Here is a 23,221-nt window from a genome sequence, read left to right on the forward strand (position 1 = left end):
TAGGTAACATCATTCTTCCCCTCCTCCTCAATAGAGAGAGACAATGGTTACTGTCTAGCTCAATGCTGGCTTAACGGCCTCCTCTGAGGTTAATGTTAACATCATTCTGGACAGGGCAACAGGAAGCATCTGTGTATCTTACCACAAAATGAGATGATCCATTTTTCCCCCCCATTTGAAGTATAAATTCTGTTGGTATTACATTACTTAATTGCTCTTGCTTTATAGATATATTTAAAATATTTAGATATATCATAGTAATAGCCTTAGAGAAAACTAAAATGACTTATGACTGTGTAAATATGTATTTAGTTTTTCCCAGTTTGTCAATACAGGTTATTTTTTCCTCTATGATTTAAAGGAAACTTGAGTTACAAAAGCTATTCTTACAGTCTTTTTTTTGTTCTTATGTTCTAGAACCACTGATGGTGACAACAGAACTCAGGGAATGTTAGTCAATTAACAGCTGCCAAGCTACCCAGAGGAGCAGATGGTATAACTGATCATGTCCTACAAAATGTGAAAAGGGAATACTCAAAGATGTTTGCTCAAATACGCTAGAGTTTCCACACAAAAGGCTATAAGGCGACCATATATATTTTTTCATCTTGTATGTTTTCTTTTTATTCCAGGTGATTCTCTTTTGTTCTATTTTTAAATTTTTGACCTGTAGACTAGTCATTTTAAAATAACCTGCAGTATGCACTCATTTTGAGTATTTTTAGCAATACAAATGCACAACAGAAATATGTCAATAGAAAAGAAAAAGAATACTTAACACCACTCCCAGATTTTTAAACTATAGTATAGCCAGTTGGAATATAATGCTGAGGGTTGTTGAAATAACTATAATTGTACAGATATTTTGCTAATCATGGTGGACGTTTGTAGTGAGATTGTTAGAAAGTCCATGATCGATTCCTCAGAGTCCTCCTAATTTCATCACCTTAAAAGCCATATCTTTTTTTTTTTTTTTTTGAGACGGAGTTTCGCTCTTGTTAACCCAGGCTGGAGTGCAATGGCACGATCTCGGCTCACCGCAACCTCCACCTCCTGGGTTCAGGCAATTCTCCTGCCTCAGCCTCCTGAGTAGCTGGGATTACAGGCACACGCCACCATGCCCAGCTAATTTTTTGTATTTTTAGTAGAGACGGGGTTTCACCATGTTGACCAGGCTGGTCTCGATCTCTTGACCTCGTGATCCACCCGCCTCGGCCTCCCAAAGTGCTGGGATTACAGGCTTGAGCCACCGCGCCCGGCCAAAAGCCATATCTTAATTATACAAATAGTAAAGAATCCAAAATCTCAAATATTCATTAATCCAACAAATATTTATGGTGTATATTTCATGCCAGGCACTGTTAAAGAGTGAACAAATGAACAAAATAGACAAAAGCAAAACAAAAAAGACAAAAACCCCAGACTGATAGAGCTTATATTTTTAAAAGCTTACATTTCAGAAGGATCTATATAAAAATAAGCAACCCTAAAACAATAATTCTTTTGTCTCTTGCAAGACTGAAGCCATTCTAGGGCATGAGCTGTTTCCCCAATATCCTTACCACCTGTGCCTAGTATGCTGTAAGTGATTTATAGGCACTTCTTGAGTATGTATGTATTTATCCATTATTATTAAAAATAATTTTTTTCAACCTTTTCAGCCCAAGTGATCCTCCTGCCTCAGCCTCCCAAATAGCTGGGACTACAGGCTCATGCCACCACAAGTGGCATAAATGTATATATATTGGAGGCAGAGTCTCCTCTATTGCCTGGGCTGGAGTGCAATAGTGCAATCTTGGCTCACAGCAACCTCAGCCTCCCAGGTTCAAGCGATTCTCCTGCCTCAGCCTCTCGAGCAGCTGGGACCACAGGTATACGCCACTATGCCCAGCTAATTTTTGTAGAGACAGGGTTTCACCATGTTGGCCAGGCTGGTCTCAAACTGCTGCCTTCAGGTGATCCACTCAGCTGGCTAATTTGGCCTCCCAACTGGCTAATTTTTTAAATTTTTTGTGGAGACATAGTCTCACTATGTTGGCCAAGCTACTCTCGAACTCCTGGCCTTAAGAGATCCTCCCACTTCAGCCTCCCAAAGTGCTGGGACTGCAACTGTGAGCCACTGTGCCTGGCTTGTGGTGTATTCTCTATATACTCTTTCTGTACCCCCTTTTATATTTTAAGACCTTGATTGAGTCTGAAGGTCACCAAAATCTCAGCTAAACTTAAAATTCTATAAATTAGCTGGATATTTAAGAATATCTGGGCTGGACGTGGTGGCTCATGCCTGTAATCCCAGGACTTTGGGAGGCTGAGGTGGGTGGATCACGTGAGGTCAAGAGTTTGAGACCATCCTGGCCAACCTGGCGAAACCCCATCTCTACTAAAAAAATGTGAAAATTAACCGGGTATGGTGGTGGGTGCCTGTAATCTCAGCTACTTGGGAGCCTGAAGCAGAAGAATCACTTGAACCCGGGAGGCAATTGCACCACTGCACTCCAGCCTGGGAGACAGAGTAAGACGCCATCTCAAAAAAACAAAAACAAAAACAAAATAAAACCAACACAGTACTTCCTGACCTTGAGTGGTGGTGTAGGTGTTTGTTGGCAAACAACCGAAAGGAGCAACTGACCTTTACTTAGCACTTATTATGTGCTGGAGTCTTGTGCTTTACCCACTATGCCATTTAATCCTCAGAACACCCCAGTGAGACAGATGCTATTATTATCTCTAGATTTACAAACAAGGAAATTGAGAGGGCAAGAAGTGCTGTTGTGTGAATGTGTCTCCCAAAGTTCATATGTTGGAAACTTAATCCCCAAAGCAACAAGGGTGAGAGGTGGGATCTTTATGAGGTGATCAGGTCATAAGAGTTCTGCTCTACTGAATGTATTCATGCTGTTATCACAGAAGTAGGTTAGTTTTTGTAGGAGTGGGTTCCTGATAAAAGGATGAGTTCTGCCCCCTTCCTCCCCGATATCCCCCCTCACACATGTGCTCTCTTGACCTTCTACCTTCTGCCACGGGATAACGCAACAAAACAACCTCATCAGATGTCAGTGCCATGCTCTTGGACCTCATCTCCAGAAGTGTAAGAAATAAATTTCTTTATAAATTTCTCTGTCTGTGGTATTCTGTTATAGCAGCATAAAACAAACTAGACAAGGAGCTTGCCCAGGGTTACACAGTAGGAAAATGGTAGAGCCAGCTTTCCAAATCATATGGCCTTGACTCCAGAGTTCAAACTATTAATGATTACAGCTCCTGTTGTGCATATAGAAAAAAACCCCAAAACTAAGAAAAGCTAGAAAACAACTCAAGGTATTAAAGGAATGTTAAGGTCACTATAGACTCAGCTTGGCATCAGAAGGCTTCAGGGACAAGAATGTGAGCAAGTCATCAAAGCAGAGTGGGATTTAATTGGCAGAGCTGAGAACAGAGCATCAAAACAAGAATAGAGAGGTCAGAACAAGAATGGCTATGGCTTGCTCCGTGGTGCAAAAAGGGCATTAGCCTAGTAGAAGGATGACATCTAGTAATTTTCAGTAGAATCTTACCTATTTTTTCTTTAATAGAACAAAATGCAAATACTAGGCTGGGCGTGGTGGCTCACACCTGTAATCCTAGCATTTTGGGAGGCCGAGATGGGAGGATCACTTGAGGTCAGGAGTTCAAAACCAGCCTGGCCAACATGGTGAAACCTGCCTCAAAAAAAAAAACAAAGAAAAAAGAAAAAATCCAAATACCTGTAATACTATCATATGGCACCCAGGTCTGCGTAAAACAAACTTCAATGTATACAGAGTAAATAGTACAATTTTCAGTTACTGAGGTTGTTTTTTTCCTTCCTGGTGTATTAGAACTGGCTTTACTATTTAATATCTTTGATAATCTTTCCCACCGGAGTTTAAGTCAAACTATTGCCGGGCACGGTGGCTCACGCCTGTAATCCTAGCACTTTGGAAGGCTGAGGTGGGTGGATCACCTGAGGTCAGGAGTTCAAGACCAGCCTGGCCATCATGGTGAAACCCCACCTTTGTAAATAAATAAATAAATAAATAAATAAATAAATAAAGGTCAAATTATTTAAGTTGTGTTCATAGTTACTCCATTTTTGTCTGACTGAGAGGATTTTCCCTGTATTTTCCCATTCTTACCATCGAACTCTGGCAGTCTATAACAACTACATGGCGAAGATGTTATAGCACAGGAAGTCCAAGCTTAATGGGCTGAGTTCCCCTGAATATCACTGTAAATTTGTTGTTTGGAACCTGGAATTTATTTTCCCATGGAAATAGTGGTAAATTCCCAGCAGGTCTACAAAAGCTTGCTTAGCCAGGAATGTAGCAGAAACGAACACGGTCACCTTTGTGTTAACCTCTACCTATTATTCTGAGGTCTCAATGGATTTCTCTCCTTACTTCAATGTTTTAGCTAACCACCACTTTTGGGACAGTTTTTTTCATTATATGGAAAAGGCTATTACTTCTGATTCCACCACCCAATTGTTCATACTGCTTTGGGGTGTTTCTTTTTACTAATAATTCCTGAAAACATGACTTAAGTTGGAGCGTTGTTTTCTTTTTTCCAAAATTAGGGATCAGTAAAATAGCCCAAGAACGCTATGGTAAACAGTGTCTACAGTGTCACATTTTCTGCCTGGAGCATGATGAAAAGGCAGCACAACACTGACTATCTGGTTCCTGGAAGGTATCTTCTGGCCCTTGTGGGAATTTGAAAACAACCAAAAACCCACTTCTTGGCTTCTGGTATGTAATCAAAGGTCTGACTGCCCCTGGTTAGATGTTAGCATTAGGGAGATTACCTGATCAACACAGTGTGTTTGTGTGTGTGTGTGTGTGTGTGTGTGTGTGTGTGTGTGTATATATATATATATATTTTTTTTTTTTTTTTTTTTTTTTTTCAGACGGGCTCACTTTGTTGCCCAGGCTGGAGTGCAGTAGTGTGATCACAGCTCATTGCGGCCTCCAACTCCTGGGCTCAAGTGATCCTCCCTCCTCAGCCTCCTAAAGTTTTGGGATTACAGGTGTGAGCCACCACACCCAGCCTTGAATCTTTATTACAGAAATTTCATAGTCAGTCTAAAACTATGATGTGTATGCCTGCCAAATATATTGTTTATCTCAGAAACACTTTCTTGTAACCACAATAAAACCAAAATCTTTGTTTAAGGTAGAAACATTACCAACAAATGTTTTCAAAACAGAAATGCTTTAAAGTGAAAAAAATTTGTGTCTATGGCCATCATAATAGTGTGGCTTTGAAAACTTTCAGGCTATGTACATACCCCGTTTCTACTCCCTCACCTCCCTTGGAGTTATTTTTTATTTTATTTTATTTTTTTAGACAGTCTTGCTCTGTTGCCTAGGCTAGAGTGCAGTGGCTTGGTCTTGGCTCACTGCAACTTCTGCCTCCCGGGTTCAAGCAATTCTCCTGCCTCAGCCTCCCTGTAGCTGGAAGGCTAATTTTTGCATTTTTAATAGAGATGGGGTTTCACCATGTTGGCCAGGCTGGTCTCAAACTCCTGATCTCAGGTGATCCACCCACCTTGGCCTCCCAAAGTGCTCAGATTACAGGCATGAGGCACTGTGTCCAGCTCATGCTTTCTTAATAACTTCTCTTTAGTATACATAGTAATGTGGTCAATTTTTAGAAAACTAAAATAATTAATACCAAAAGGCAGATCAATTAAATATTCTAATGATATTAAAGTTATTAAGGCTGTCAGGCGAAGTGGCTCACACCTGTAATCTCAGCATTTTGGGGAGGCTGAGGCAGGAGGATCACCTGAGCTCAGGAGTTTCAGACTAGCTTGGGCAAAAGAGCAAGACCCCATCTCTTTGTTAAAAACAACAACAATAATTTTTTTTTTTCTTTTTAAATATTGGCCAGGTGTGGTGGCTCACACCTGTAATCCCAGCACTTTGGGAGGCCGAGGTGGGCGGATCACCTGAGATCAGGAGTTTGAGACCAGCCTGGCCAACATGGTGAAACCCTGTCTCTATTAAAAATACAAAACTTAGCTGGGTGTGGTGGTGGGCGCCTGTAATCCCAGCACTTTGGGAGGCGGCAGGAGAATAGCTTGAACCTGGGAGGTGGAGGTTGCAGTGAGTTGAGATTGCACCACTGCATTCCAGCCTGGGCAGAGTAAGACTCTGTCTCAAAAAAAAAAAAAAAAAAAAAATTAAGGCAAGCATTTCCTACTTTAACTAAAGGCCAAACAGCTATTTGTGAAATTAAGGCATAACAGAATAAGTAAGTTCGTGCTTTATACCATATATTGCTCGTTTTCAGGATCAGGAACAAAGTCTTAATCATAATGCACTTATTACTTATTTATTTGTATTCCTCAAAACAACTGAGATTTAGATGCTAGACTTCACAAAAGTGAAATAAGCCACTAGTTGCCACCAATGAATGAAGGGGGCTCCAACAGCTGGCTACTCAAAGTTTGTTTTTAGCAAACAGCATAGAGCGGGAACCTAGTACTTCAGACATAGTGCACAGAATTGTGACAGGCACCTTGGACACTCTAAACAGAGGAGAATTGAGAATCTTATTGTAGAGCTTTTGGGCCAAGGTGGTATACGCTCCCTGACAGGAAAGGCAATTATCCCATCTGTTTTTTTCTTTTTTTTTTTTTTTTTAAGAGAAAAGAAAAATGTAATACTTTTGGAGCTAAAGGAATTAAATGAGAAAACATAGATAGGCCGGGCGCGGTGGCTCGAGCCTGTAATCCCAGCACTTTGGGAGGCCGAGGTGGGTGGATCACGAGGTCAAGAGATCGAGACCATCCTGGTCAACATGGTGAAACCCTGTCTCTACTAAAAATACAAAAAATTAGCTGGGCATGGTGGTGCATGCCTGTAATCCCAGCTACTCAGAAGGCTGAGGCAGGAGAATTGCCTGAACTCAGGAGGCAGAGGTTGCAATGAGCCGAGATCACGCCATTGCAGTCCAGCCTGGGTAACAAGAGCGAAACTCCGTCTCAAAAAAAAAAAAAAAAAAAGAGAAAACATAGATAAAAGTGTCCAGGCCAGGCGCGGTGGCTCAAGCCTGTAATCCCAGCACTTTGGGAGGCTGAGGCGGGTAGATCACAAGGTCAAGAGATCGAGACCATCCTGGTCAACATGGTGAAACCCCATCTCTACTAAAAATACAAAACATTAGCTGGGCATGGTGGTGTGTGCCTGTAATCCCAGCTACTCAGGAGGTTGAGGCAGGAGAATTGCCTGAACCCAGGAGGCAGAGGTTGCGGTGAGCCAAGATCGCACCATTGCACTCCAGCCTGGGTAACAAGACTGAAACTCCGTCTCAAAAAAAAAAAAAAAAAAAGGTTATCAAGATGCATTAAGTGCTCAATAACGTAGCCAAATTTGAGCAGCGGAAATTTTATTGGGAAAAAATAAGCTTCCTCAAATTATATCAGCAGTTTTAGGCCGCACGCAGTGGCTCACACCTGTAATCTCAGCACTTTGGAAGTCCCAGATGGATGAATCACCAAGTCAGGAGTTCAAGACCAGCCTGGCCAACATGGCAAAACCACATCTCTACTAAAATACAAGAATTAGCTGGGCATGGTGGCCCATGCCTGTAATCCCAGCTACTCCGGAGAATGAGACAAGAGAATCGCTTGAACCCGGGAGGTGAAGGTGGCAGTGAGCCGAGATCGTGCCTCTGCACGCCAGCTTGGGCAACAGAACAAGATTCCGTCTCAAAAAAAATTAATAAAAAATAAAATTATATCAGTAGTTTTGTTAGCATTTGCAGATTCTACAAATCAGACATAGCACTTTATTTTGAGACGGAATTCAACTGAAATAAACCGTCATCAATATCACAAATTTAGGAGATTTCCTTATTGACAGCTGTAATCCTCCAACTCGTTTTCTTTTTTTTTTTTGGAGTTTCACTCGTGTCGCCCAGGTTGGAGTACAAGGGCTCAATCTTGGCTCACTGCAATCTGCCTCCTAGTTCAAGTGATTCTCCTGCCTCAGCCTCCTAAGTAGCAGGGATTACAGGCACCCGCCACCATGGCCAGCTAATTTTTGTATTTTTAGTAAAGACAGGGTTTCATTATGTTGGCCACACTGGTCTCGAACCCCTGACCTCAGGTGATCCACCTGCCTGGGCCTCCCAAAGTGCTTGAATTACAGCCACCATGCCCAGCCTCAAGTCTTGAATATTTTGCTCAGTTGATGGATAAACATCATAGATTACAAGTCTGCACAAGTCAAACTTTATAAAGAGAAAAGCACTGAAATACTAAGCTGATGCAGCATAGCCCTATCCAGTGACAGACATCATGCAAACAAGTTTCTTTGGTCACAGGGGGCATTACAAAAAAGGATGCTGCCAGCTTAATGCAAAGAATTACATTTTATTTTACATTATTTTTATTTTTAGAGACGGTTTGCTATGTTGCCTAGGTTGGTCTCAAGTTCCTGGGCTTAAACAATACTCTCACCTAGGCCTTCCAAATTGCTGGGATTACAGGCATGAGCCATGGAATCTGGCCAAATACATTTTCATTTCTTGAAAAATTCAGAACAAATCCATAAAGTCATGTCATATATAAAGAAAAATCAGTTGTTAGAAAACATGTTTTTCAATTCCAGTAGAGGTCTAGTTAAGGGAAGTAATTTCCTTGTGGTAACTAATGTGTTTGATGTCCAAATGTTGAAAAAAAAGTATTGTAAATAGAACATAACATCACAACTGAGGTTTCCAAGATGATAAGAATTAGTTAATTTTACTTTACATAACTTTTTCCACCAAACAGAGAGGGAAAAAAAACCACAAAAGAGAATCCAGAATAGGAAAGTACTATATTCAAAGTTATATGATAAAGATGGGGTTCATCTAGAAACTAATAAATATCTGATACATGCATTACATGAACTCACTTTTTTTTTTGAACTCACTTTTAAGTTAGGACAATTTCTAAATTTGGAAGTTATTTCTAAATGCTTTATAATAAACTTTACAAAGAAATTAAATATTCTACAGATTCAGGACACTAATATAACAAATTCATTCCTGCGGGGTTAGCTAACGTGTCAGAAAAATAACTTTTAGTACAAGATTTAAATCATCATCCCCTTTGAACATACAAAGATAGTCGGTTCGTTTTCTGTTATTTTTCTTTTCACAAAAATAGAAAAATGTCTCTGGAATTCAATAAGAACTCCAGTCAGAGTTCTCTTTCAATTGATGCAAGTGAGTACCCTTCCTCCCTCTCACCACTGTGCTAACTCGGCATTGTTTAACACTGATCCCATTTATCTACTAAACTTTGCTCATTTAAAAAAGTAAATTCATGACATCCACTGCAATACACAAAAAGTCACTCATACAGGCTGGCAGCACGTTGGAAGTTCTGAACTAACATCACTCTAACAAAAATAACCACATTTCTCAATTCTGTGACACAAGAAGCAGACAGCAACCTGTGTAATGTACCAAAGATCTAGGTAGAGTTTAAATAATCTAAATAAATAAAAAATAAATGCCTGGATATAATTCTTAATAAACTATTTACTTAAAGCAAAATCTAAGGCTGTCTTCAAAATCTCTTTCCAGTTTTACTGTAATCTTTCTTCATGGGCAGATCATAACAGAATTTCCAGAAACGGGCTGTTTTTAAATCCCCAGTGATATCTGCCTTTATTTGCACTGTGGAAAATGACACACTGTATCATGACTTTCTGGACAGTCCATAGGTTTTATTTACATTGCTTTGAGAAAGAGACGAAAGACATCTTTTTTATAATCGTCTTACAGCAATCTGTTTTGAGAGTAACATATGACACAAATTTTTGTATGTAATATACGTAACATAAATATTTATATATACAATAACATAGCTAGACAAATAAATGAAGTCAGTATTAAGTCTCTTTAAGTATAAATTTATAAACTGACCACCAACCACAGAACTTAGCCCTGTAACGGAGAAAAATTATTATTGGCCTGAAAAAATATTAAAATATCACTGTCACTAACATGAAAAAAATTAAAAGTAGAAAATAGAAAATAATAATCACCGGAAAACCTGTGTCTTGTAAAGATTTCTTTCCATCAGAAGATGCAGAAACATTTTCCCCCCTGGAGCAAATGAAAACGTTTCTCATGCACCCCCAGTTTCTTCCCTGCTTTCTCCCCCAGGCGCCGGTGTGGACGGCCGGTGTGGACTTTCTTCCAGAGATGAGAAGTAAAAATTTGTACTTTATCGGGAGCGGGTGCACTTTTCCCCCTGGCCCCCCTTTGCTCTGCCTCCAAGATGGTAGGAAAGTTGTCGTTTCGGAGGGCAGAGGAGCAGCTCTCTGGTGTTATGTCCTCGCAGTGCCTGTAGTGGTGCTGTAGGAGGCTGCTGCCTCTTCTTGCACAGCCCCGGCAGCCCTGCCTTCTTGGCTGGAGAGTATATTCAGGGATTTCCCCTTAATAATCACCGACCCTGGGAGCACTTTTTAGTTTCCAAAATAAAAATATGATCCTCACCCCTCTTGCTTGACAGGGAAAGGCTCTCGCCGGAGCCCAGGGGGGAGCAGTAGCAGCGGCGGCCGAGCTTCCTAGTCCATTGCCAGCGCCTCTCACTCTGATCTGTCAGCCCAGCCGAGGGAAAAGGGGGGAAGGAGAAAAAAAAAAAGCAGCTGAAAGGTAAGCAGAGGCGGCCCCAGGCCCGGCCCACATCCCCGGGCTCCCGTAGGGCGGCGGGCTGGGCCGCGCGGGCTGGGCGGGCGGCGAGCGCGCTTACGTGAGGCCGGGGATTCGCCGGCCCACGCCAGGCCCCGGGCGGAGAATGAAAGGGTGAGTGGGGCCGGCGCCCGGGTGGTGGAGGCCGGGGGCCTGAGGGCCTCCGGGGCGCCCGCGGGCGGGGACGGCGGGTGGGCAGGGGTCCAGCCCGAGCCGGAGCGGGGCGAGCGGCGCGGCCTGCGCGGGCAGGGTGGGGGTGTGCGGCGGGAGGGGGAGCGCCGGTAGGCCTCGGGCCGGTAGGCCCCACAGCGGCCGCGCCCTGCCCCCGCGCCCCGGGCCTCCGCTCGCCCCCTCGAGTCCCCCGGGGCCTCCGGGCGGGACGGCGGCGCTGCGGGGCCGAATCCCGCGCCGGCCCGGAGGCTCTCCCGCGGGGCGGCAGGCCCGAGCGGCCGGGACAGGGGCGTCAGGGCCTAGGAGTGGGGAATGGGCGCCCGACCCCACTTCCCCCGGGTCTCTAGCAGACGCCCCCCGGATTCCGGTAAGAGTTGAATTTATTTATCCCCCTCCTCCGCGCTCCGGGCGGCCTGGCCGGGGCGGGGCGGGGCGGGCGGCCTGGCGGGCGTGGGGTCGGGTGGAGGGGCGGTGAGGAGTCAGGTGCAGCCGCGGCCCGGAAAGTTTCCTTTTAGGCCCGAATTGGGGGCCGCCGTTTCTCCGGGGAGCCTTGGTCCTAGCGCCTGGGACCCCCAGGGCGTGGGGGAGCGCACTCGGCTATTTTGAAACTCTTTGCCAGTTCCTGTCCATTGAAGAAGGTACTCCGCCCCTGCACCCCTCGCACGCGCCCCACCCAACTCCCCGCGAGCCCTTTCGGGGCTGCTAACTCCAGCCCGTTCCCCCCGGAGCCCCCCAGGTTGGGGAGAGGGCCTTCTCTTCCGGTTTGGAAAAGTTTGCAAGGGGCTTTCCTTAGCTTTATTAGTTAGTGACTGGGCTTTTTGGGGTGGGAAGGAGGTAAACTCAGGTGGTGTTCTGCCGGACTGTCTTTCCCTATTGCCTTTTTTAGCCCTTACCCTACCAACTGGGGGTGTTATTTTCAGCTTGAGTACCCACCCCCTTTCATCCCGACTCCTTTGGGTCCACAATCCCCCTTCTGGACAGCTCCGGCGCAGAGGAAGATGTAGGGAACACCGAGGAGACTGTCAAGAGGGGCAGGACCAGGCGGGGTTTCTGGAGCAGTCCCCAGATGTAGGAGTTTCCCCTCTTTTTTGGTAGCTGTCCGGTAAAACCAACACCGGAACAGATCCCAAGGGGGAGAAGTGGTTGTCAGATAGCTTGGAAGCCTCCGGGATTGGGAGGAGGGAGAGGAAGTGGGCAGGGCAACTCCTGAAACAAGGTCTACAGTTTCAGGATCAGTAGTTCGTTTATTCTGATCATCACTGTTTAGATTTGTGTGATATTCTTATATTCGATACTAGAAACAGAATAATGGAGATTTAAAGGAAACCTAAACTTGTTATTGCCACAACTCAGAAGGGTCTGTGGAAGAGCCCTGGGAAAACTACACTTTGGTTTTGGGGTATGTGTGTGTGTGTGTCTATAACATTTAAACCGGAAAAAAATATATATATATATGCGTATGTGTATATTTTATATGTATTTATACACACATATATATTCACACACACACACACGCACCCCTATGTTTTCTGTTTAAATGGATTCAATTTTAGCTATATTTTGGTGCCCTGAGCTCTGAACGCTAAAAAAGAGTGATAAACACAAATTTCCAAACTCGATTTCCCGCTTTTCAGGGACAGGATGTTTCCCGTGGCTGTTCTCACCTCCTTGTCGTTGTTCTTGAGTGTTGAAATTGAAATGTTAATGGACCCTGCCCCCACTGCCAACCCCCACTGTGGGTGTGTTTGGAGAGGTTATTTTCCGTCATTTATTTGTTGGGTTTTTTCCTTCTCTTTTTGGTGAGATTAGGGCAGAGTGTTGTGTGTCTGTGCGGTATCCTGCTTGGTAGCAGGCTGGAGTTTGCTGGCAGGAGATGTCCCACATTCTGCCCATTCAGTGCCCCCGGCACTGTTGGTGAAAAGCTGCCACTTGCAGAGCAATGGGTAACCTACGACTTTCAGTGCTGACTTCTGTGAGGCTTCTAAGTGAGACTCAAGTGATTCTTCTAGGTGTATGCCTTTCTTTTCCTTTGGTCTGCTTAACATCAAACTGTTTCTCCACAATGATAGATATCCGGTCATTCAGCACTGAGCTTAAGAAAGTCTTGATATTTGAGATTGTATGGATCTGATACAAAAATGCAAATTACATTTAGTGGTTGTTTTAACTTTATTAATTAATTGAAATTGCTTATTGACTTGGACATTTTCATAAATGTGTACCAAAAATCATTACTTCTATTATAGTTCTTATTTTTAGAGCATACTGGATGGAAAAAAATCATTCTTAGTCTTTTTTCTTAGACTTTTAAAGTTTGAAAAAAATTGTTATTGCCTCATAATTTGGTATTTTAAAGGTATATTCTTGACTTCACATTCCTAAGCTTTCCAAAACTGTATGTACAAATACTAAAAAAGTTTTGTGCTTTTTCCCACCCTATCTCAAATATACGTAAATTTCCTAAGTTAATCACCTAATGGGCTACTTTACTTCCTGGAGTAATGACAGGTTTGATGTTTTTAAAAGTTAGATTCCATTTGAAACTAATAAAAGATTTTCAGGGCAAATACTGAATTAACGTTAAATTACTAAGGGAATATGCTTTTTTAAAAATTATTAAATGCTAGTTTAAAATGTTTAGTATAATTACAAGTCTGAAGTAAGTTTTCTTTCCTCTGGAAGATTTTTAGGAGGAAATTTGTATACTTCATTCCAACTTTTTCTCAGCAAATCATGTTGCTACTGTTTTTAGAAAAATGAAAATTTTAGTTTAGGAGGAATTAAACATTTCTGAGAGCACTCAAAATTAATGTCATTTCAAGAAAAATGCTGAACTATTTATTCTACCTGAGATGTTCTCCAAGGGTTACCAGCTCTCACTATCTAGGTTTGGTACAATGGTTATGGCTAATGAAAGGTCACTTACGTTTGAATACAGTTAGAGCAGTATTCTCAGACACTTCTCTTTCCCCCTCCCCCACACCCGATAACTGGTAAAACAGTGGCTGAATAGGTGAAACTGGGTTGGAGGCAGCAAATTGTCCCCAAGGTTAAGTCAGTGTTAACACACACATGCAGTTCTGTGCTAGGCAAAACAAACAGCAGAAGAGTTTCCTTACTCTTTCATGCAAGAGTTTGTCCCAGAGGTCCTGACTGTAAAGGCTGATTTTTGACTCCTGGCTAGTTTGAGATACTGCAGAGATACTCAATTTAAAACCATAAGCCTCCCACTTTTCCCTCCTTGCACGTAAGGTGACAGACTACTTGGTTCTCATCCTTTCGCAGAATGTGATTTTTAAAAAATTTTGAGATGCAGTGTTGCTCTTGTCGTCCAGGCTGGAGTGCAGTAGCACGATCTCGGCTCACTGCAACCTCCACCTCCTGGGTTCAAGCAATCCTGCCTCAGCTTCCGGAGTAGCTGGGATTACAGGCACCTGCCACCATACCCGGCTAATTTTTGTATTTTTAGTAGAGACGGGGTTTTGCCATGTTGGCCAGGCTGGTCTCGAACTCCTGGCCTCATGATCTACCTGCCTCGGCCTCCCAAAGTGCTGGGATTATAGGCACGAGCCACTGTCCCCGGCTGTGATTTGTTTTGGTGCAATTTTATTTGTAGCAGCAGTGACACCTTTGGACTGGGCTTTGCGTTCTGATCCCAGTCCTTCTGCTGGGCAAGTTACTTAATCTGGTTTCTTTAACTGAAAATGGGAATAAAATTCTTTGATAGAAGGTTTAGATGAGATACCCATGTCTTGGGCCCATAATAGGTACTCATTAAATGTTAATTCCACTAGCTCACTTTTCTTTTCTTTTTTTTTTTTTTTTTTTTTTGTAACAGGGTCTCACTCTGTTGTCTAGCTTGGAGTACAGTGGCATGATTACAGCTCACTGCGGCCTCAACCTCCTGGGCACCAGTGATCCTCTCACCTCAGGTGTGCCTGTAGTCAGCCAGGACTACACGTGCGCACCACCATGGCCCAGCTAATTTTTGTATTTTTTGTAGAGATGGGGTTTTGCCATGTTACCCAGGCTGGTCTCAAACTCCTGGATGCAAGGGATCTGCTCACCTCAGTCTCCTCAAGTGCTGGGAGTACACGTGTGAGCCACCACGCCTGGCCTCCGCCTTTCTTTTCTAGGAGCAACATCTAAATACTATTTCTCTTGTTTGCTTTTTTAAATAATTGAAAGTAATACTGTGCTATATAGTAGTACTACTACTATATAGTAGGCTCGTACTATATTTGGAGAGTAGACTTGTTTTTCCCACTCCAGGGATGACCACTGTTAACGTTTTAGTGTGCTTTTTCTCTGTATGTGTCTGCATACAGCAGAAACAGAAAAAACCTAAGTGTAGGATTATCCACCTAACAGTAGTTGTATAGTTTTGTACTGATTAAAAGCTTGGGCTCTGGAGCAAATAGTCTTTGCATCCTAAATGTGTGACCTTGGATAATGAAAATTACTTAATCTGATTAAGTCTCAATTTTCTTCATCTGTAAAAGGGGTAATAATAGCACCTACTTCGTAGGGTTACTGTGAAGACTAAATGAGGAGTTGAACGTAAAGCTTTTAGAATGGATCCGAGTGCATAACCTTTTTATTTTTTTGGTGCATAACTTTTCCTGGTGCATAACTTTTCTATTTTTTTCTAAAGATTTTTAATATTCTTGATGTGAATTTTTAATGAGTTCTTGCCTCAGTATATATTAATAATATTAATAAGTATTTGAGTACAGAGACTATTATAATTACTTTAATGGGGCAAATAAATGTATTTTTGCCAGTAAAAAATTATGCAGTATATTCAGTTTCAGCAGTTTCATGTTAGTGTAGTCTCCACTGTTTGAATTTGGAACTGGCTAATATAAAGGTATGGTAAGTACGCCGAGGGCAAAGGAGTACAGGGTGGGCTCGCTTTACTCCTGGTTCCCCTCTCAGATTTTGAAGTGTTTTTGAGAGTCCCCAAGCACGGTAGTGTGTGGTTTTGAAGGCACTGAATAGTTTGTGGCCTTGGTAGGCTCACTTTAAGAGTCCTGAGGATGTTTACCTGACTTGATTGGTAGGAGTTGCTGCCAGCTCATTCATTTAACAGATTAGCTTCTTTGTTATAGCTCAGAGCTTTGCAATACAAAGACACATTCTCTGCCCTTGAGGAGGTTTTAGTCTATTGGAGAAGAGAAATAAGCCGACATTTACAATGTCAATGTGAATGTTAAGTGAAAGCTTAGTCTGGAGGAATATTATTCTGTTCTGGCCTAAGGGGCAAGCTTGGTTTTAAAGTTAGGGTTTTGCACGGGAGGTTTCTTTCCTAAGCAAATGGGAGGACTTAGGCATTCCAGAAGGTAGGACCTGTAAGTACAAATCAAAGTTTAGGGACAAAAGAGTATCTTGTGTTGCAGATGGTGGTACTGTTACTGCCGAGAAGTCGGAGGAGGAGGGGAATAAATAGTGAAAGGGAAAGGTCAGTCTGGCCGAGTCCTAAGGAGTTTCCGTGTTGGTTAAGGAGTTCGGATTTCTTTTACATTACAAGCAGACCCTGAAGGCCTTTGGCCAAATAAATTCTTTGAGATTTAAAGGATTTGAGTTGTACTGAGTAGCAAAAAGAAGGGCAGGACTGTGTAATTAGACCAGTGAGGCAGCTCCTGACAAGAGATTTGAAGAGGATTTGAACTAAGGCGTAGTGTCAATGGCAGTTGAGAAGAGGAGGTGGCAGTGGCAGAGGTGAGGTGATCGCATTAGTTGACCGGATGTAAATGTGGGACTCATCCTTACAGATGGCAGCGGAAATGGTAGGAGTAGATACATATGGGCTAGTCAGTGACTCTTAGTCTTGGATACTTCTCCAGAAAAATGCACATATGCATTTCTGTGCATTTGGTTTGAATCCTGGGGTAGGCTTGGCACCATTACTCGCAACTAGTCCCAGCACTTTGGGAGGCTGAGTTGTGGAGATCACTTGAGCTCAGGAGCTTGAGACTAGGCAACATGGTAAAACCCTGTTTCTACAAAAAGTACAAAAATTAGCCAGGTGTGGCAGTGCATTCCTGTAGTCCCAGCCACTCAAGAGGCAGAGGGTGGGAGGATCGCTTGAGCTCAGGAGGTCAAGGCTGCAGTGAACCTTGATCGCACAACTGCTCTTGAGCCTGGAAGAACTTGTCTCAAAAAAATTTTAAAAAGCCAGATAAAAGCAAGCCTATAGAAATGTTTTGTTTGACTCTCACTTTTTGTAATAGTCTGTGACTTTTCATTGGTGCTTTTTCATAGATGAGGAAAGAGATTTATAAAATAACTTGGTCAGGGTTACACTTCCCTCCCTCCCTCCTTTTCTCTTTCTCTCTCACTTTTTTTTTCTCTCTGTCTCTCTCTCTCTTTCTTTCCCTCCCTCCCTCCCTTCCTTCCTTTCTTTTCTTTCTTGTCTGTCAGTCTTGATCTGTTGCCCAGGCTGGAGTACAGTGGCATGGTCTTGGCTTACTGCAGCCTCCACCTCCCAGGTTCAAACAGTTCTCTGCCTCAGCCTCCCGAGTAGCTGGGATTACAGGAACCTGCCACCACACCCAGGTAATTTTTCTATTTTTAGTTGAGACAGGGTTTCACCGTCTTGGCCATGCTGGCCTTGAACTCCTGACCTTGTGATCCACCTACCTTGGCCTCCAAAAGTGATGGGATTACAGGTGTGAGCCACCACGCTCGGCCGTCTTTTTCGTTTTTTTTTTAATAAAATGGAGATAGGGTCTCACTATGTTGCCCAGGCAGGGCTCAAACTCACGGGCTCAAGTGATCCTTCTGCCTCAGCCTCCCATAATGTTGAGATTACAAGTGTGAGTCACTACCCCCGGCCTTCATATGTTCAAAGTTTAAAGGAGCTGCTAACATGGAAAAAGGAGATTTTGTGGTGAAATTTGGATTTTAATCTTCATTTATTGATTTATTGAGATGGAATCTTGCTCTGTTGCCCAGGCTGCAGTGCAGTGGCAGGATCTCTGCTCACTGCAGCCTCCACTTCCTGTGTTAAAGCAATTCTCCTGCCTCAGCCTCCCAAGTAGCTGGGATTACAGGCATTTGCCACCACACCTGGCTAATTTTATATTTTTAGTAGAGACAGGGTTTCACCATATTGGCCAGGCTGGTCTCGAACTCCTGATCTTGTGATCCGCCCGTGTTAGCCTCCCAAAGTACTGGGATTACAGGCGTGAGCCACTGCACTGGGTCTTCTTTTTTTTTTTTTTTTTGAGACAGAGTTTCGCTCTTGTTACCCAGGCTGGAGTGCAATGGCGCGATCTCGGCTCACCGCAACCTCCGCCTCCTGGGTTCAGGCAGTTCTCCTGCCTCAGCCTCCTGAGTAGCTGGGATTACAGGCACGCGCCACCATGCCCAGCTAATGTTTTTTTGTATTTTTAGTAGAGACGGGGTTTCACCATGTTGACCAGGATGGTCTCGATCTCTTGACCTCGTGATCCACCCGCCTCGGCCTCCCAAAGTGCTGGGATTACAGGTTTGAGCCACCGCGCCCGGCCTTGGGTCTTCTTTTAAAAACATGGAAGAGTTGGAAGTTCTGGGTCTACCTTAAATAAAAAAAAAAAAAAGGAAAAACAAAATACATTGCAACAACTTGCAGGAAATAATTGGAGCAAAGTGTGCCAAAGAATGCCCCTGGCCTACTCTTATGGCTCATATAGGCATTTCATCTTGCACCCCTGTAAAGTAAGATTAAGGGATATTGGCATGGAAGCAAGGGGGCCAGGAGAAAGGAAGCCACTCACTAGCCAGAAAGGAGAGAGTTTCAAGAAAGAGAAAGTGGTCAACAGTGTCACATGCTGCAGAGAGGTCAAGTTAGCTGAAGACAGAAAAGTATATGTGGAATTCAGTAACAAAGAGGCCATTAGTTTCAGATTTTTAGAACAAAAGAACTTTGAGGAGTAGAGCTACAACTTAGTTTTTCTTCTTTCCTCTTGTCCTGCAATGCAAGGTTTCTGTAACAACAGAGAGTGACTGTGACATGGATAGGAACTCAGAAAGCATTTGTTGTGAAGGATTATTAACTGGAGCTAATAAATACTGGACCCAAATCAGTCAAACAGAGCTCTTTCTGCTAGTGTTTTCTGTCACAAGAATATTAGTATATAAGTGCTCTATAGAATGTAGGGAATATTTTTGACACTAGATTTTTTTTTTTTTTTTTAAAGATGGGGTTTCACCATCTTGGTCAGGCTGGTCTTGAACTCCCGACCTCAGGTGATCCACCCACCTTGGCCTCCAAAGTGCTTGGATTACAGGCGTGAGCCACCGTGCTGGCCAACACTAGATTTTTAATGTGGATCATAGGAAACAATTCTCAGTGGATTCTGTAACCTACCTCTCAAGAAGGTGGGAGGACCTGAATGAATGGAGTATTACACTGTGCTATTCAGAAAACCACTAATAGCTCGAGAATGTATTTTAGTCCTACATATTCTAGATCAAAATGATAATACAAATAAACCCCCACTTACTGCTTCTAATGGTAGTTAATATTAAGTGATTACTATATGCTGGGGTTACAGTTCATGAAATACCTAATTTAATTATCCTAAGCAGCTCAATGAGGTACATACAATTATAATCTTCCCTTTACGGATATGAAAACTGAAGCCTAAATAACTTCCCCAAGGTCTTACACTTAGTAATTAGCAAAACCAGATGTGAGTCCCCTCTCTGATACCTACCAGAGCCAATTAATGATCTCTTCTGCTGCATAAACTATCCTTACCCTTCTAATATATCAGAGAAGGAACTAGTGTAAAGTTCTTTGAAATTCCTAATGCAAACTTATTTGTACAGTGCTGTCTGAGTACAGTATATGGCACATACTAGACAGTCAATAAGCATTATTTTAAAATATTCTGGTTTGAACGTGATTATAACAAATGTTTATATTTTTCAGTGATAAGCAGTTTTCTCACTGCTTCTTTCTCTTCCAGTCACATCAGCTGATAGATTTTCATCATTCCTCAGTCTGATTTTACTATTTTTACACTGATAATATGGATGTTAGATTCTTAAAATCAATATAGTCATCTGTTTAGTATCTTACGACTTTTTTTTTTTTTTTTGAGATGGAGTTTCGCTCTTGTTACCCAGGCTGGAGTGCAATGGCGCGATCTCGGCTCACCACAACCTCCACCTCCTGGATTCAGGCAATTCTCCTGCATCAGCCTCCTGAGTAGCTGGGATTACAGGCATGTGCCACCATGCCCGGCTAATTTTTTGTATTTTTAGTAGAGACGGGGTTTCACCATGTTGACCAGGATGGTCTCGGTCTCTCGATCTCGTGATCCACCCGCCTCGGCTTCCCAAAGTGCTGGAATTAAAGGCTTGAGCCACCGTGCCCGGCCTCTTATTACATTTTTATTCATCAAGTTGAATTAAAACTCATTTAAGAAAGATATAACATGGAAAAATGTTTTTAAGACTTTATGATACTCTGTGATTTTAACAGTAGCCACTCTTTCTTGGATAAGTAAATATTCTTTTCATTTGCATTAAGTATATGGGAAAACAATCATTCTGAGAATTTAGTAGGCTTATGTTAGTTTTATTTATTTTAGTTTATTCTTTTTTTTTTTTTTTTTTTTTTTTTTTTGAGACAGAGTTTCACTCTTGTTACCCAGGCTGGAGTGCAATGGCGCCATCTCGGCTCACTGCAACCTCTGCCTTCTGGATTCAAGTGATTTTCCTGCCTCAGCCTCCTGAGTAGCTGGGATTACAGGCACGCGCCACCATGCCCAGCTAATTTTTTGTATTTTTAGTAGAGACGGGGTTTCACTATGTTGACCAGGATGGTCTCGATCTCTTGACCTCGTGATCCACCCACCTCGGCCTCCCAAAGTGCTGGGATTACAGGCGTGAGCCACTGCGCCCGGCCTTATTCTTTGTAGAGACAAGGGTTTCATGATATTGCCCAGCTTGGTCTTGAACACCTGGGCTCAAGTAATCCTGCCTTGGCCTCCCAATGTGCTGGGATTGTGGTGTGATCCACTGTGCCCAGCCTCACACTAGGTTTTGTTTTTGTTTTTGTTTTACCTTTTTTAAAAAAAAATTATTTTTTGTTTCTTTCCGTATTCAAAACAATGTTTTTGTTTTTTTAGATGGAGTCTCACTCTTTCGCCCAGGCTGGAGTACAGTGGTGCAATCTTGGCTCACTTCAACCTCCACCTCCCAGGTTCAAGCAATTCTCCTGTCTCAGCCTCCAGAGTAGCTGGGATTACAGGTGTGTACCACCATGCCCAACTAATTTTTGTATTTTGTAGAGACGTGATTTCACTATGTTAGCCAGGCTGGTCTCAAACTCCTGACCTCGTGATCCGCCTGTCTTGGTCTCCCAAAGTGCTGAGATTACAGGCATGAGCCACAACACCTGGCATCTCACGCTAGTTTAAAAAAAAAATTGGCCAGGCGCGGTGGCTCAAGCCTGTAATCCCAGCACTTTGGGAGGCTGAGGCGGGTGGATCACGAGATCGAGAGATCGAGACCATCCTGGTCAACATGGTGAAACCCCGTCTCTACTAAAAATACAAAAAACTAGCTGGGCATGGTGGCGCATGCCTGTAATCCCAGCTACTCAGGAGGCTGAGGCAGGAGAATTGCCTGAGCCCAGGAGGCGGAGGTTGCAGTGAGCCGAGATCGCGCCATTGCACTCCAGCCTGGGTAACAAGAGCGAAACTCCATCTCAAAAAAAAAAAAAAAAAAAAAATTTATAAGATATGGACTGGGCACAGTGGTTCACGCCTGTAATCCTAGCACTTGGGGAGGCTGAGGTGGGCAGATCACTTGAGGTCAGGAGTTTGAGACCAGTCTGGCCATCATGGTAAAACCCTTGTATCTGCTAAGAATACAAAAGTTAGCCAGGCATGGTGCCACATGCCTGTAATCCCAGCTACTTGGGAGGCTGAGGCAGGAGAATTGCTTGAACATGGGCAGCAGAGGTTGCAGTGAGCCAAGATCATGCCACTCTAGCCTGGGCAACAGAGTGAGACTGTGTCTTAAAAAAAAAAAAAAATAGATATGTTGTAGATCTAGGCTCTTTAAAACTGGTAGGATATAAAATTACAGATGGCAATTAGAGAAAAATGGTGTGGCAGTGAAATGAACGTGCTTCTGAAACAGGAGATTCAAAAGAACAGCAGTGACATAGAAATTCCACATGGAGATGATAAACTGATAGTCCCAAAGAGAATAATGTTCATATTTTTGTTAAATTGTTTTGTGGTTGTCATTGGAAGACTGAAAGGGCTTCTGGCTGCTTTTGTTAAAAGTGTATTTTCCGGCCAGGCGCGGTGGCTCCAGCCTGTAATCCCAGCACTTTAGGAGGCCGAGGCGGGTGGATCACGAGGTCAAGAGATCGAGACCATCCTGGTCAACATGGTGAAACCCCGTCTCTACTAAAAATACAAAAAAACATTAGCTGGGCATGGTGGCATGTGCCTGTAATCCCAGCTACTCAGGAGGCTGAGGCAGGAGAATTGCCTGAACCCAGGAGGCGGAGGTTGCAGTGAGCTGAGATCGTGCCATTGCACTCCAGCCTGGGTAACAAGAGTGAAACTCCACCTCAAAAAAAAAAAAAAAAGGTCGGGCGCGGTGGCTCAAGCCTGTAATCCCAGCACTTTGGGAGGCCGAGGTGGGTGGATCACGAGGTCAAGAGATCGAGACCATCCTGGTCAGCATGGTGAAACCCCGTCTCTACTAAAAATACAAAAAATTAGCTGGGCATGGTGGCACGTGCCTGTAATCCCAGCTACTCAGGAGGCTGAGGCAGGAGAATTGCCTGAACCCAGGAGGCGGAGGTTGCGGTGAGCCGAGATCGCGCCATTGCACTCCAGCCTGGGTAACAAGAGCGGAACTCCGTCTCAAAAAAAAAAAAAAAAGAAACTATGGAAATGAATTGTTCAATTTTCCTGTTAAATTCAGTGTATAATATCAAGGAGGATTTTTTAAAAACCTAACTGTATTTTCTACTCTTGAACTCTCATATATGGATATGTTGGCTGTTGAAATATTTTTTTGTTTTGAGACAGAGTCTTGCTCTGTCACCAAGCTGGAGTGCAGTGGTGCAATCTCAGCTCACTGCAACCTCTACCTCACGGGTTCAAGTGATTCTCCTGTTTCAGCCTTCTGAATAGCTGAGACTACAGGTGCACACCACCATACCCAGCTAATTTTTGTATTTTCAGTAGAGATAGAGTTTTACCATGTTAGCCAGAATGTTCTCAATCTCTTGACCTTGTGATCTGCCCACCTCGGCCTCCCAAAGTGCTGAGATTACAGGTGTGAGCCACTGGGCCCTGAAATATTTTTTCTGTAA

General features: G+C 43.2%; 1 protein-coding gene and 1 long non-coding RNA gene across 7 annotated transcripts in view; one reads left to right on the forward strand and one right to left on the reverse strand.

Moving 5' to 3' along the window:
- Positions 1 to 7,904: 7,904 nt before the first annotated feature.
- On the reverse strand, positions 7,905 to 11,053 carry LOC141584554 (uncharacterized). The gene is made up of 2 exons (XR_012517636.1): positions 10,775 to 11,053; positions 7,905 to 10,620 (listed from the first exon to the last, which is right to left on the reverse strand). It is a non-coding gene; the product is annotated as an uncharacterized LOC141584554 (long non-coding RNA).
- The window catches only part of INO80D (INO80 complex subunit D), an 87,730-nt gene continuing 75,096 nt past the window's right edge, over positions 10,588 to 23,221 (forward strand). Inside the window, exon 1 of one of the 6 annotated variants that reach the window (XM_074399188.1) lies at positions 10,588 to 10,677. The gene's annotated coding sequence lies outside the window, so the exon portion shown is untranslated. Of the gene's footprint in view, positions 10,678 to 10,741; positions 10,828 to 11,151; positions 11,252 to 11,433; positions 11,523 to 23,221 lie in introns of those variants that run through there. The other 5 variants (XM_010336408.2, XM_074399186.1, XM_074399189.1 and 2 more) reach the window with 5 other exon arrangements.

Source organism: Saimiri boliviensis, chromosome 5 (genome assembly GCF_048565385.1).
Source record: "Saimiri boliviensis isolate mSaiBol1 chromosome 5, mSaiBol1.pri, whole genome shotgun sequence".
Lineage (NCBI taxonomy): Eukaryota > Metazoa > Chordata > Mammalia > Primates > Cebidae > Saimiri > Saimiri boliviensis.